At 40.6% G+C, this 13,726-nt stretch overlaps 1 protein-coding gene across 8 annotated transcripts in view; it reads right to left on the bottom strand.

Annotated features, from left to right (window-relative positions):
* The window catches only part of dab1a (DAB adaptor protein 1a), a 206,394-nt gene that overhangs the window by 86,938 nt on the left and 105,730 nt on the right, over positions 1-13,726 (bottom strand). For 7 of the 8 annotated variants that reach the window (XM_058072455.1, XM_058072452.1, XM_058072454.1 and 4 more), the window contains exon 1: positions 3,508-3,844. The gene's annotated coding sequence lies outside the window, so the exon portion shown is untranslated. Of the gene's footprint in view, positions 1-3,507; positions 3,845-10,921; positions 10,973-13,726 lie in introns of those variants that run through there. The other variant, XM_058072449.1, reaches the window with a different exon arrangement.

A 13,726-nucleotide genomic window follows, 5' to 3' on the forward strand; every position in this document is an offset into this window, starting at 1 on the left:
TCAAAATAGAATGGAACCTACAATCCAAAATTACAATTCATAAATCTACAAACATTTTCAGGGAAAAAAATGCCTCTAAAGTCGTAAAAAAGCACTGCCAAGCATAATAAGATTAAGATTAAGATTAAGATTAAGATATGCCTTTATTCGTCCCTCAGTGGGGAAATTTGTATTGCACAGCAGCAAGAGTACAGAATCAGTTAAGCAGTACAAAATACACAATATAGAAAAATAAACAATATAAACGACTCAAGTATTAACAAAAATCAACAGTTTTTCCCAGAGTTATATACAATACAGTATGTAGATAATATGAGACGAGATGAGATATATGACCAGTCTATACACTGAGATCTTGTTAGAGAGTTAATATGAGGCATTATGGAAATACTTCACATAGAACTTAGTATATTGCATTTAGAGCCTTAATATTGCACATGGAGGTTGATCAGATATTGCACAGTGAATGGGGTCTGGAGTAACTATACTGAATGTAAAAAAAAAAAAAAAAAGCAAAGTATTGCACAGATGTACATAGCGGTGTAGAAGTCTATTGGGAGCAGTGCTGGTTGTACAGCCTGACAGCTGCAGGAAGAAAAGACCTGCGATATCGCTCCTTCACACACTTGGGGTGAAGCAGTCTATCGCTGAAGGAGCTTTCAAGTGCTGTCAAGGTGTCCTGCAGGGGGTGGGAGTCGTTCTCCAACATGGATGATAGCTTAGCCAACATCCTCCTCTCTCCCACCACCTCCACTGGGTCAAGGGGGCAACCCAGTGCAGAGCTGGCCTTCCTGATGATCTTATCCAGTCTCTTCCTATCCGCAGCCGAAATGCTGCTGCCCCAGCAGACCACTCCCTGGAAAATGGCTGAAGCCACAACAGAGTCATAGAACGTCTTGAGGAGTGCCCCTTGCACTCCAAAAGACCTCAGTCTCCTGAGCAGATAGAGTCTGCTCATGCCCTTCCTGTAAAGTGCTTCCGTGTGATGAGTCCAGTCCAGTCTATTGTTGAGATGAACACCCAGGTACTTGTAAGATGTCACCATCTCAATGTCCATTCCCTGAATGTTCACTGGTGTTGGAGGAGAGTGGATGCCAAATATGAGCTGGAAGTCAAACAATCTTGCAAAATCACAACGTTATCAGAGAGGTGCGATACGATATACATGTAGAGCCTTCAAAGTCAAACCTCAAATTGATAAATGGACCAATGTGTTCAGGAAAAACTTTACCTATCAAGTTGCGAAAAAACATTGCCAAGCCTAAGAATATAATAAATATTGCAAGGTCACAATGCTATCAGAGAGCTTTTAACAAGACCATTCTTTCTGGCAAAATATGCCTCTAAATGTGTAAGAAAACATGGCAAGCATGACAGGAGCTAGGATGCCAACAAATCTTGCAACATCTCAGTTCAGCTGTCGTCAAAGAGTGAACTTTTTGTGTGCCACTACGAGGAGTATTGAGATATGTGGAACGTGAGATGAGGAGACTATGAATCGTGAACTAGCTCAAATGTAGGTGCTAATTAAGTACAATTAATCATGGTGTTGTAACTGTTGTGTTTACTATTGTGGTTGTAGGTTGCAGTGCATCATGTTGAACTGTTTCTAATATACTTGTTACATTATTTAGCAACACAGAGCATGTTTCTAGTCACACAACCTGTCTGTTTTAATGTTACCGGTGAGCATACTGTATATTTATTATCATTTCAATGACAGGCCTTGGAGGTGGCATTGTGGGTAAAAAGCCTTCAGCATTTTTCCACTACAAATGAAAAAATAAAAGGTTACTTCTGCAAAGGCTGGGAGGACTTAGGACAAGAACCAACTTCAAGTGATTTATATTCAACACCGCACACTCCTAAAACAGCATTTTAGTGCACAACTTCCTGCACTGGAGCAATGCGACTTCAGGACACACAAATGGACTGAATGACTGGACTAGCATAAGGAGCTGAGATTTGAACAGGGGCAACAGAAAGCACTCAATAGTCCCCCCCCCCCCTCTTTCTTTAAGCTTCCGAACAATACTTGTGGGGTTACTATGACTACCGGGCTTGCCTGCTGGGCCCATACAAGCAGACGTAAAAAGAGGGATGTTTGGTAGCAATGTGTTGGGGGGGTTGGGGTGGGGGGTGGACTTTTAAGTACCACAACAAGATAATACATTTAGTGAAGCATGCAAGAATAATGCATTAAAAAAGTTAGCTGCACTTTTAAAGGTTGTTTCTGTTAAAGTACTTGAATGATCCCATGCTGTATCAAATATTTTGTCTTAACCCTTCATAGAGAAGCGAGTGGGGCCCATTTTGACAAGAATATGCTCTCTTGGCCTAATGAAATTGACCTATGACATCTAACTTCCACAGCATGAATATAATACTTAAAGTCAAAAGACATTAAAAACCAAAAAAAATTAACAAAAATAAAATATCCCATTATCAATCAAAACTAAACATTGTTATTATAATTATTACTAAAGCCTCTCAACCAAAGTCATTTGGGATAGGCTCCAGCATACCCCTGTGACCCCAGTGAGGATAACCGACACAGAAGATAAATGGGTGGATTATTGATTCGGGTCTGGTAGAAAATCTGTGCAGGCGTACCTAATGATGTGGCCAGTGATTCCCCATGAATGCAAGGAAAAACATGAATATTTGGTTAAATGTTCTTTAAAAAAATATATAATATTAAAATCAATATTTTAATAAATAACAATATTTTCTGGGGGGTGAGGCTATATATTAATGAAGTATGTCAGTCTGTAACTACCAAAAATAATACAAAAAGACTTCAATGTTCAAAATAATCCTAAATTTGACATGTAAAAGCCTCAAAAAGTATTTTGGTTAAATTGCAGTCCATGCAGTTTCAGTGGACAAAATATTAAGGAGAGTCACACTCAAGCTGTGCAGCCAAACACACCATGAAGGCAAGTCTACTTAAAGTGACAAGTGTTGAAAATACTACCTCAAAAGCACACCCAATAGATAAACCCATTCAACCCATTTTCATGGCGTGCACACACACACACACACACACACACTTGGGCGCACGCACACACGCAACAGTGGTGAGACCCGGCGTCGTGCACACATCCCCGGCAAACCTCTGCACACTAAACCAGCCACCGCCTCCTTCTCATTCTGCACAATTAACGGTGTTGATTCACTTCACAGACAACCCAAACGGATGCTAAACGTGGATGCCCTGACAGGAAGTGTGAACACGGCCAAATAAACTTTACGAGCATGTATTAAAGCACTTTTAATCGTGAATGAGTGGTGCAGCACCCAATGCTGATGATGAGATGCCAGATGAATGCAGCAGTTTTGAATCCCCACTTAATCACACACGCACATCCTATATGTTGCATTGACCCCCCCCCCCCCCCCACACACACACAGATACACACACATGCACGAGATGTCAATGCACCAACAGATATTGCATTGCAGTGAGTGGGGGGCATCACTTTGCCGGTTCATTCCAACACTCACCTTTGCACCTTGGAGGCAAAAATCGTTAGACTTAGTTCCCATTTTGAGTTACAGTACAAAAAAAAAGGTTAGTGGTGTATTTTCTTCTTTTTTCTTAGAATGCAATCCAATCCAGAGTGTCTCCTCCTGGTTCATTCACACATCCACAGAGAGTTGGAGCAGGGACATTTATAATCCAGTTGTCCATCCCGTGGAGAGAGGAAGCTTCTCACATCTTTTGTTCTCCTCTCTCGCTCATCTTTTTTCTACCTTTCTAAACACAATCCCTTTTTCCAAACTATGCCGGTCTTCTTTCAGCGCCTTTTCCTCACTATCCTCCCTCTTCTCCCTCTCCTCTCCTTTGCCGTGCTCTCCCTCTAGGAGGTTGCCTGGTTACCGCCTTCTGCTGCACTCCAGCCAATCACAAGAGAGGGCTCCGCTTAACCCCTCCACCGCTGGAGTGTCCTATTTGCAGCTTTCAAGGGAAGGGGGGTTGTGGGAAATGTATATTAGCAAAGTATAATGAGGAGGAGATGAAAGGAAAGGGAAGCTAGGGTGGAGGAGGATGTACTTCCTAAACTTGACCATGAGGAGGTTATGTTTCCCTGCAGCATGTCCTGTTCTCCTATTATGCAAAAGTGACTTTTAAATAACGTTCTAACAATAATATGCGACCCTAGAGCATGTTTACCAGCACCAAACAAAATGTTGTCATCCCCACTTTTGAGAGAAGAACCACTCAAACGCTCGATTTTAAAGTTACAATCAGAAAAACCTCCTTCACGTGGATGACCTCACCAATTCACTTCCAATAGTTTCACTAAACATCTTAGAAGAAAACCTGGAGATCTGCCAACAAGATCTGCCAACAGTTGCGGGAGCTGAAGGTCCCATATTCTCCAATTTGAAATAAGTCTCAGAGGGCTAATGATAGTGTATTGGAAGTGTCTCCAAAATTGACTCATGATGCAGGAATTTAAAAGTAAGAATGTGTACCAAAACTTATAGTTATAGCACCGGTGCCGCCGAAAAACGCAATGGCTTTCTGTGCCTCCTTGCAGTTATAAATGAATGCAGACTCCGCCACCTGCAAAGAGTGCTTCAAGGTGATATTGTGGAAGTAATGTCTCAGAAGTAATGCAATGTCTCCACAGAGGCACACAGTGTCTGCCGTTGTTTTTAAACCTTATTGCCGACCTTAACACCCCAACAGTAGTGCTCAATTCCAACACGGTTAACCAACCACTGAGGTGTTTCCTCATTGCTGTCCACACTGACACACAACACACTTCTCATTATCCACCATCGACAAGTAACATGCTTTCACAAACACTAGCATTGTGAACATCAACATAACACTGTATGTCGCCAGAACGGTGTTTCAATGATCAATTTCTGTTCAATGTTATGCTGGTTTGCTGTGATTATTATGACAGCTTCTTGGGAATTTTATTCCATATCGATGCATTTGTTCTAGTCATACATTTTCTATAATGCTTATCCTCACGAGGGTCGTGGGCGTGCTGGAGCCTATCCCAGCTGTCTTTGGGCAAGAGGACACCCTGAGAGTACACCCTGGACTGGTCGCCAGCCAATCACAGGGCACATATAGACAAACAAACATTCACATTCATACCTATGGACAATTTGGAGTCACCAATTAACCTAGCATATTTTTGGAATGTGGGAGGAGACCGGAGTACCTGGAAAAAACCCACGCATGGGGAGAACATGCAAACCCCACACAGAGATGGCCAAGTGGTGAATCAAACTTGTGTCTCCGAGCTGTGTGCCGCACAAACCACTCCCCACCGTGCAGCCGCATCGAACAATTCGAATATCGCTTGCTCACTCTATCACAGGTTTTCAAAATATAATTAATTCATAAATGATGGCTGTTTTGTGGTTGACTAAGGCTATTATTAGTAAAAAAAAAAAAATACTGAAAGAGAAGTGGTATTTGTGTCACTTAAGAGAAGAGTTTTCCGATTGAATATTGAGTCAAATTCAGGCTGGTATCTCTGATACCAATCTGATACCGATAACGTATTGAAAAAAAGTAAAAAAAAAGTAATGTATTTTAAATCATAACATAGCTCATAAAATAAATAGCATAAGAAATCTTATTTATTCATTTATTTTAAACAACTGCATATTATTTCGACAAGGTTGCAATAATTTAGTTAGTTTTCTGTTAATGATATACATGACAGTATCTCAAATGACTTAAAGTATCAATATTTTTGATTTGAGAATCAATTTTAGAGCCTAAAGATCTGGTATCGGCGATATCGATATTTCAGTATCAATCCACATATCACTACTCAACATGAAGAACCCGTGGAGAGATGCATGTGATGGGGCTTTCAGGTTTAAGGCGATCCGTCAATTGGCTTTTGCTTGGGTCTGCTGGTGGATCTTGGCAGCATGGAGTAGTGTTTGGAGGTCCACTGTCACCGATGCGTTTTAGGGGTTGGACTGCTGCATTTTGGAGCGGACAGCAAGCTCACATAGGCTGATTTGTCTCATGGCGGGAGTGACACTGGTAGCGACAGTGAAAGGAGAGAGACCGATATCGTGTGAGGAGGGAATCGTGGGGCTGTTCGGTTCCAACACTTGAAGAGGATGACTTGAATGGTTTCCCTTCCCAGGAGGAGAGCGAGGACAGCAATGATTGACTTTTCTGGGAGGCTACTGTTTATCTAACCCTGTTGAGCTAAACTGTAAACTATCGATACAGCCTGTTGTTGTTGTCCTTAGGTGGTGCTTATACACTTCTTTCCGCCCAAGAGTATAGTTCACCTTCTTTATCTGTACACACACTCCCACACCTCCATCTCTTTGCCTTTTCTGTTGATGTGATATCCTCACCTCAGCATCGCCACCTCATCTGCGTCTGCTTCCTTTGCTCACCTTTTCCGCCCTCGGTTTGTCTCAGCTCGGTGGCGCAAACAAATCTAACAAAGCAACTCTTTTTCTCACACAACATAGTTCTGATCATATTCACTATGGAAAAATATACTGCATGCATACTTCCATACAAACACTTTTGCGTGCTTTTCCTAGAAGATCATAGTATTCTTGTCATTATTTTGCTATCTATGTTCCAAAACAAAAGACGACAATGTTGCATTGCTCTTGAAATGAACCGTGCTACAATTCAGACTTTGCTACTCCGCTAGCGTCTGTCCCCATCTCTGTCTGTGAAGTTATTGTGGAGTTTTCCCCACTTTGCAGAGACAAACACCTACACGTGCCCTCAGGAGGAAAAGATGTGAACACTTGCTGTGCTAAGATAAGACAACCTGCTTTCCCCTCTGATATCTTTGCAGCATGCTAATGAGACAGAAAACACCATTCTGCGAGACAAATGTTAAGGAGAAAGGGAGGATTTCTTTGTGAAAGCTTGGACCAGAGTATCATTATTAACTTTAAAAAAAAACAAGACTTGTAGCTGGGATAACCAGATCTCATCTTAAAAAAAAAAAGACATTATCTCACAAAATTAAGTACAACCCTCGCATTTCAGAAACTGTTCTCAAGGGACAATACAACAGAAAGTAAACATGGTGCTGCATGAGCGCTGCCAGCACTGAGGAGCTGTGGTTCATTGAGGGAAAACATTCATTCTGACATGCTGAAGAAGAGCAGATTTCCAATACAATATGGAGCCTAAACACAGCTCCAAGATGACATGTGCCTTGCTGAGGAAGCTAAAGGCAAAGGTGATGAGTGGCCAGGTATGTCTCCTGCATACTTGAACCCAATTGAGCATCCGTGGGGGCATCCTCAAGTAAAAGAAAGGGAGGTGCAAAAGCACAAGGTGAATTTTGTCTCTGCATTGTCCCACAATTTGCGTGTAATTTATTTACTTATTGTAGTGACCTGAAGTGAAATTAATTAAATTGTAGTGCATGACAATAGTATGTGCGTATGGTTCCCGCCTGCTTATGCATTATTAATTCTACTAGTTGTAAGGTGCCTACAGGACGTTCAACTCATTGAGATCTCATTGCAGAAAAGAAAGCTAAGTCTACATTATCTCACAGCTGCAGAAAGCGAATGCGGAAAGAGCAGGTAAGAGGCATAAACTATCAAAACGGAGGTATGGACAGTGTTGGAGAGGGAATTGAATACTACTACTATACTATACTACTATAAGACTCACCTTGGTCAGTGTCATCCATATGCTTATCATCAATACATATGTGAGGGCTGTACTCACATTTGTCAGTTACTCTCTATAAATACAGTAATCCCTCGCCACTTCACTTTATCAAGGTTTTTCCAAAATATATTATTTAATAAACTATGCTATATCATGCTTGAATACAGCCTATTAGCTTTAAAAATGGTAATGTTACATATTTTTGCTCATGAATTCAGCATAAACATGGCTAAATGAACTAAAATACCAATATTAAGCATTCAGAAGACACATTCAAAGACGTTGTGATGATATGTAGTACTCTACACTGGTCACTGTGTATGTTGACTGTGATGTTTACTGTAATGTTTAGTGAGACACACTAGGAACAGATATAGTTGCCAGAACATTGCAGGTTTGAATAGAGGAACACATTTGTAGCAACAATACAGTCTTAAGTCTTAAAGGGCTTAGTTTCGCTTATTATCCCTACTAATATTGGGTAATACAAGTGCAAAGGTGACTATAGGGGTGTTATTTGATTTCTAGAGCATTTTAATGATATTTTTAAAAAGGTAATAAACAGGTTTTCTATGTGCTTTCTAAAAAAGTATTTGATTAGACAAGGAATTCTATTTTTGAGGACATTGACAAATCTCGGTTGAGTCTGGAACCAATTAACCATGAAAACAAAGGATTAGTGTAATAAGACTTTTGCACATTTAAAAATACAGTTATATCAGACAAACCAGAGATGTGACAAAGAATATCTACAATGTTGGTTCAGGCATACTCAAATCTTACTTATTATTCTTAGGCTGACAAAAACTGACAATCCCTGAAAGTTTGAAGAGGATGGGTTGGTGAAAGCTTTATGTAGCATGCATCATTTAAAATTAACTGTGTGCAGATATAGGACAAAAATGCAGACTATTTTGCAGTTGAGAAGACCCATCAGTAGAATATCTCCAGCACAACTAGGTAGGTATTCTCCCCCAAGCATTCTGAATTGTATGTCCTTTAGTGTTACTTTACTGCAAAGATGACATAAATTAAGATTCAATTTGTGTAGAATGCCACACAAAATAAAAAAACAGGCATGTTACAGTGCTTCGACTCACTTTTGCTTAAAAAAACAGTTGTTTTGTATACCTCATTAAAAAGTGTAACCGTGCACTACACTACATAGCATGCATCCAGCCATACTTCCCTTTCATCACAGTTTGTCAGGCATCAGTCCCCGCCTGTAAATAAATAAGAGCGTCCTTTTCAGACGCCGTCAATACGTCTGGAGGTGAATTTACGAGACTGCAACAAGATTAGCTGCGACCTGAGCGCTCACGCACGAACCGACGGTGACCCTTTCGCTGACAAGCTCCCACAATGCAGCACTGCTGTGTACTATGTACAGGATGTGGATATGACGATTAGTTAAAATGCCACAGACAGTATGTGTGCTCTTTTAATAGGATTCTGACACATTATAGGTCATCTTATCAGTTGAGTTTATGTATGTATATACAGGCTAAACCATATAAACAATATAAAACAATAAACTCATTATGCAGCAGGAAGTGGCTCATATTACTATACTACACTATATACTAATATATATTATACTATACTGTATGAATAGCCAAATACTATGCCCAATACATTATATTTTGACAAACTTAAATAACCTAAGCCACACTCTGCAATCCAACCTACCTTAGTGTTTAAAGCACCAGAGTGTGGATGTTTTTTTGATGGGAGTGAAACAGCTGCGGTGTGTGCTAATATCCAAGCAGAAGCTGTAGTAATTCCACATGTGATCAAAATTACTTAATATTTATCAAATCAAAACACATAGCTGTTTGGACTTGTTTGCACCCTTAATCATCGTTACCATTAATACCACCATCCACGTTAATCATGCAGCACCGAGTCTGCTTGGAACAGGTGTCTGACTATACTGCACCATGGCAGCCACTCCCCCCGCTATGTACTGTACTGTACACTGTTCTGATAACCTCCGGGATGGCACCAGGGCATGAGGGTGTACTGTAGCGACAATATCTCAGCTTCATAACACACCTCATACGTAGATGACGAGGTGACTGGCATTAGCAGCCTGGTTGCTATGTGAGTCGGGATACGCTGTGTGTGACCGGCCAATCACAGAGCAGTGTGAATACATAATGAGCATATATTCTTTCAACAAGAATACGGATAATGATGAAAAATGTACTTGTTGTAGTTGATATCGCAGAAACCAGCCTGACTTTTAGTCAGTATCGTAAACGAAATCAGTGGTATAGCACATCTCTAGTTTTTGGTCTAGTGTCACTTACTCGAGGCGCATTACAGCACCCTACAGCCCTGGAGTGAAACACCTTAGGTATTCTAGTGTGAAGAGTCAGCTCGTCGGTAATCTGATATCATCAGCGGTTGACTCAAAAAATGTGAGTGTTCCCAAAGGCAGCGAGACACAACATGACACAACCATCTCCATGAGTTATTTCTTGAATTCAATTCAATAGTGTATTTATAGTGTCAAAATACTGGCACTTGAAACTTTCTTTGGCTCCTTTTTTAGTTATTGAGGTGAGAAGCACTCTTGAATTGAAGACATAACTCCCAGCAAAACAGAAAGATGGTGTCCCTGTAATGTCTCACTGCCAGATACTGCCTTTGGGAACATTCACATCAAGAATCACATATTCAATCAAGGTAAATCTAATCTTAAATATTCATTTATCCCGTTCATTCATCATTTATGTATATACATTTGGAATTGTTTTATGAATGTAAAAATTGTGAAACTACTAAAATATGTTTTGTGTTAACATTTTTACATTGAATTACATTATTACTTAACAGAAAAACGGATTTAGTTAGCGTCATTTCGGTTCTTTTTCACGCCCATACTTGAAACTACTCTGCACTGGCAGCATAGTTCCACTCTGCTATGCTGCAGATACCGAAATCAGTTCACCCATTTATTTATTTCTACCCCCCCCCCCCCCCCCCCCCATGACTATTAATCGAAAAAAAACAAGGAGATGGGTGAATTTATGGGAGCTCAGATGTGCTCACCATGGGCTAAACTACTGTAATTAAAACCCAGCCTGCACAGTAAAAAAAAAAAATTTAAAAAAATTCCATAAATCTATACCTTTATCCAGACTTGCACCACATTTTAATGGCCCAAACCATGCCCCTCATCAATATTTTGCAGCACATCCACTTTCATTTTTACATTAGTGAAATGGGAACCAGGAACTAGCGATACCTCAGAAAACTCACCTGAGCGTCACCACACCTGGTATCCATATCACAGCTCCTAAAAGCGTGCACCTGCAGGAGAATGAGGGGAGAAAAGGGGGCATTAAGAAAAAGCACTTGTCAGGGAGGCTATTAGAGCTATATTACAATACCAATCTGTGTGTGTGTTTGATTCTCTTTTTGTGACTCTCAACGCCAGCGGGAAGATGAGATCATTACCTGTGACTGCGAGGCTAATGTTGCACAAAGCCGGAAAACACACACACACACACACACAAAGGCATACACACATACTATACTGAGAAAAGATGAGGCTAATGCAACCGTGCCTGAGGAACAAACACGGGGGCGACCGCGGGGCTCGACTCCATTTGGACACGATGGCCTGCTCTACAAGCCAAACCTTGTGATGACAAGAGACAAGAGCAGCACGATGAATGGAGGGACGTCTAATTGGAGACAAGATGGGAATGAATCCCTCAATTTTCCGCTACATGAATGAATAAAAGACTGCAGACGTGACGAGGAGCTGCCGCCGCCACCGCCGTTAGCTCATTAGCACAGGTGCAACTTTGAACAGCTGCGAGTTCTCAAGCTCTCATGTACATGGCAACAAATGAATTGCTGTTTGTTGTTTATCAGGAAAAAGACAACAGTCCTAAGCAGAAAGCATTGAAGGTGCTTTTCATGACGCCATATAGAAAAACGCTCTTTTCCAAGGCTTCACTACACATCTTAAAATAAAGCTCAAAGCTGTACTAAGTATCAGTCAGCTACAGATTTTATTTTTCTTCAATGAATAGGTTATTGAATGTGATATATGGCATCCATATGGGTGTGACGCATACAGTATATCTGTAAAAAGTGGATAGTGTGCACAATAGACTTTAATACACACTGCATATAGAGACATACTGGCAAAATAAATGACTTCTCCTTTATTAGTAGTTCACATATGATGAACTACTGTACATATGGGGATGCTGTGACTTCCACTTCTGCAGTCACCCCCCCTAAATTGCCTCTTACAATTCCATTTTTGTTTCCAACTTCAATTACTCAAGCATTACTGGTGAGCCGAAACACTATTAACAAACTCATTAAAAAAAAAAAAAAACGTGTTATGTCTCTCCTTCTCTCTCGCCCTCTCACCCCCCCCGCGACACACATGCTATGCGCCCCACATTCATAATACTCATGTTGCAATCGCCTGAATGTGAAGATGCATATAGAAATATTGAATATTAAGTGCACATTAATTCCCAGCAAGAAGAATATGAAATGAATTAATCATGGCCTACAAGGTTGTGTGAAGTCTTTTATCCTTTTATTCTTATCGGCTTTATGTGCCGCTATGATGCTCCGCAGGAAATTAACAGCAGACAGCATTTGTCTATATATAGTATGAAAGAATCCTATATGCACTGTACAGTAAATGGCATGGGTGTTCAAAGTGCGACCATTTGTGACCCGCAACACACACAAAAAATATAAATGAAATAGAAAACAAAAACAGCAAAATAAAAAAAAATCAACAGCAATTTTACAAGAGACAAAAAATGTAATCCAACAAGTCCTAATTATGCATTTTTGGCCTTGTGCGACTTACTCCGGAGTGACTTATAGTCCAGAAAATACGGTATACTGTGTATCTGTAAAATACATACTGCATACATTTCCCCGGCCAGTGTTGCATTTGGAAGAGTGTAAAAACAAAACAAAGCACATTCAAGTATGGGGATCATACAGATACCACCTGGTGCAGCTGGTCGGAGGTAAATTGGTTTGATGCCTTAAGACATTGAGTCGACAGTCCGGGCTTTTAGCTTGATACCGAGCATTCTCTCCTCTCATTTTGCTGACCGTGGTTTGTGCCCGGGTCAGACCAGGCAAGTTTCACATAATCTGTATAGCTTGACATTGAAGAAGACACACTGTTTACTGCATGTATACACATTAAGCACATGCATTATAAGGCTGCTAAATACATGCCAAATCATGAGTTGGCATGGTAACAGATTAACACCAGACATCAATGCCACAAAAAAATTATTTCACTCGTCCTTAATGTATTTTCATGTTATCCTCACTCTAATTTTGCAAGGTTTCGTTCATTTTTTCGCCACATCTCTCTCTATCGCCAAAGCTGGGTGGCCCCCCGCGAGCCCCTAATAAGCCATGATGAGTCCTCCACACTTGAGCACCCTTCCATCAGACACCCACTGGGACCCAAACACACACACACACACACACACATATATATATAGACACACATGATGACAGCTATCAGCAGGGCAATTAATGGTTCTGTCTACTGCATAGAAAAGTAGAAGAAAAATCATATAACTGGATGCTAACAGTATTATAAGGCCTGGATTATGCTTCGGCGTACTGCTTCCCCTTCGATACCATCTTCACTTTAAATCCCTTTCTTGGGGTTTTACGCGTGACATCCAACTATCCACCTAACTGGCGGTGTTTACAACTGTATTTTTTTTACAACTACAGACCATTTAGCTTGGCATCTTCCTTTGTTGTGAGCGAACACTGTCAATTAAAGAGAGACTGGGAACTAATCCATGTCCTACAACAGTTACTTTTATTGCAAATGTTGATCCAAAATCGAAAGAGAATTCACATGCCGTTATTTGGCCCCATGACTATAGCCTAGCCCGAGCTTCTTGCTTTGCAGCTGTTGTGTGTTCGAGGCAAAGGCAAAACAGAAGGTATTCATGGCGTTTCCCATGCTAATTAACAAGGTATTGGCGACATGAAAGTAAGGACCGTTATCGACTGTTAGCACATCATTAATGACTTCAACAGCAT

Source organism: Doryrhamphus excisus, chromosome 5 (assembly GCF_030265055.1).
Source record: "Doryrhamphus excisus isolate RoL2022-K1 chromosome 5, RoL_Dexc_1.0, whole genome shotgun sequence".
Lineage (NCBI taxonomy): Eukaryota > Metazoa > Chordata > Actinopteri > Syngnathiformes > Syngnathidae > Doryrhamphus > Doryrhamphus excisus.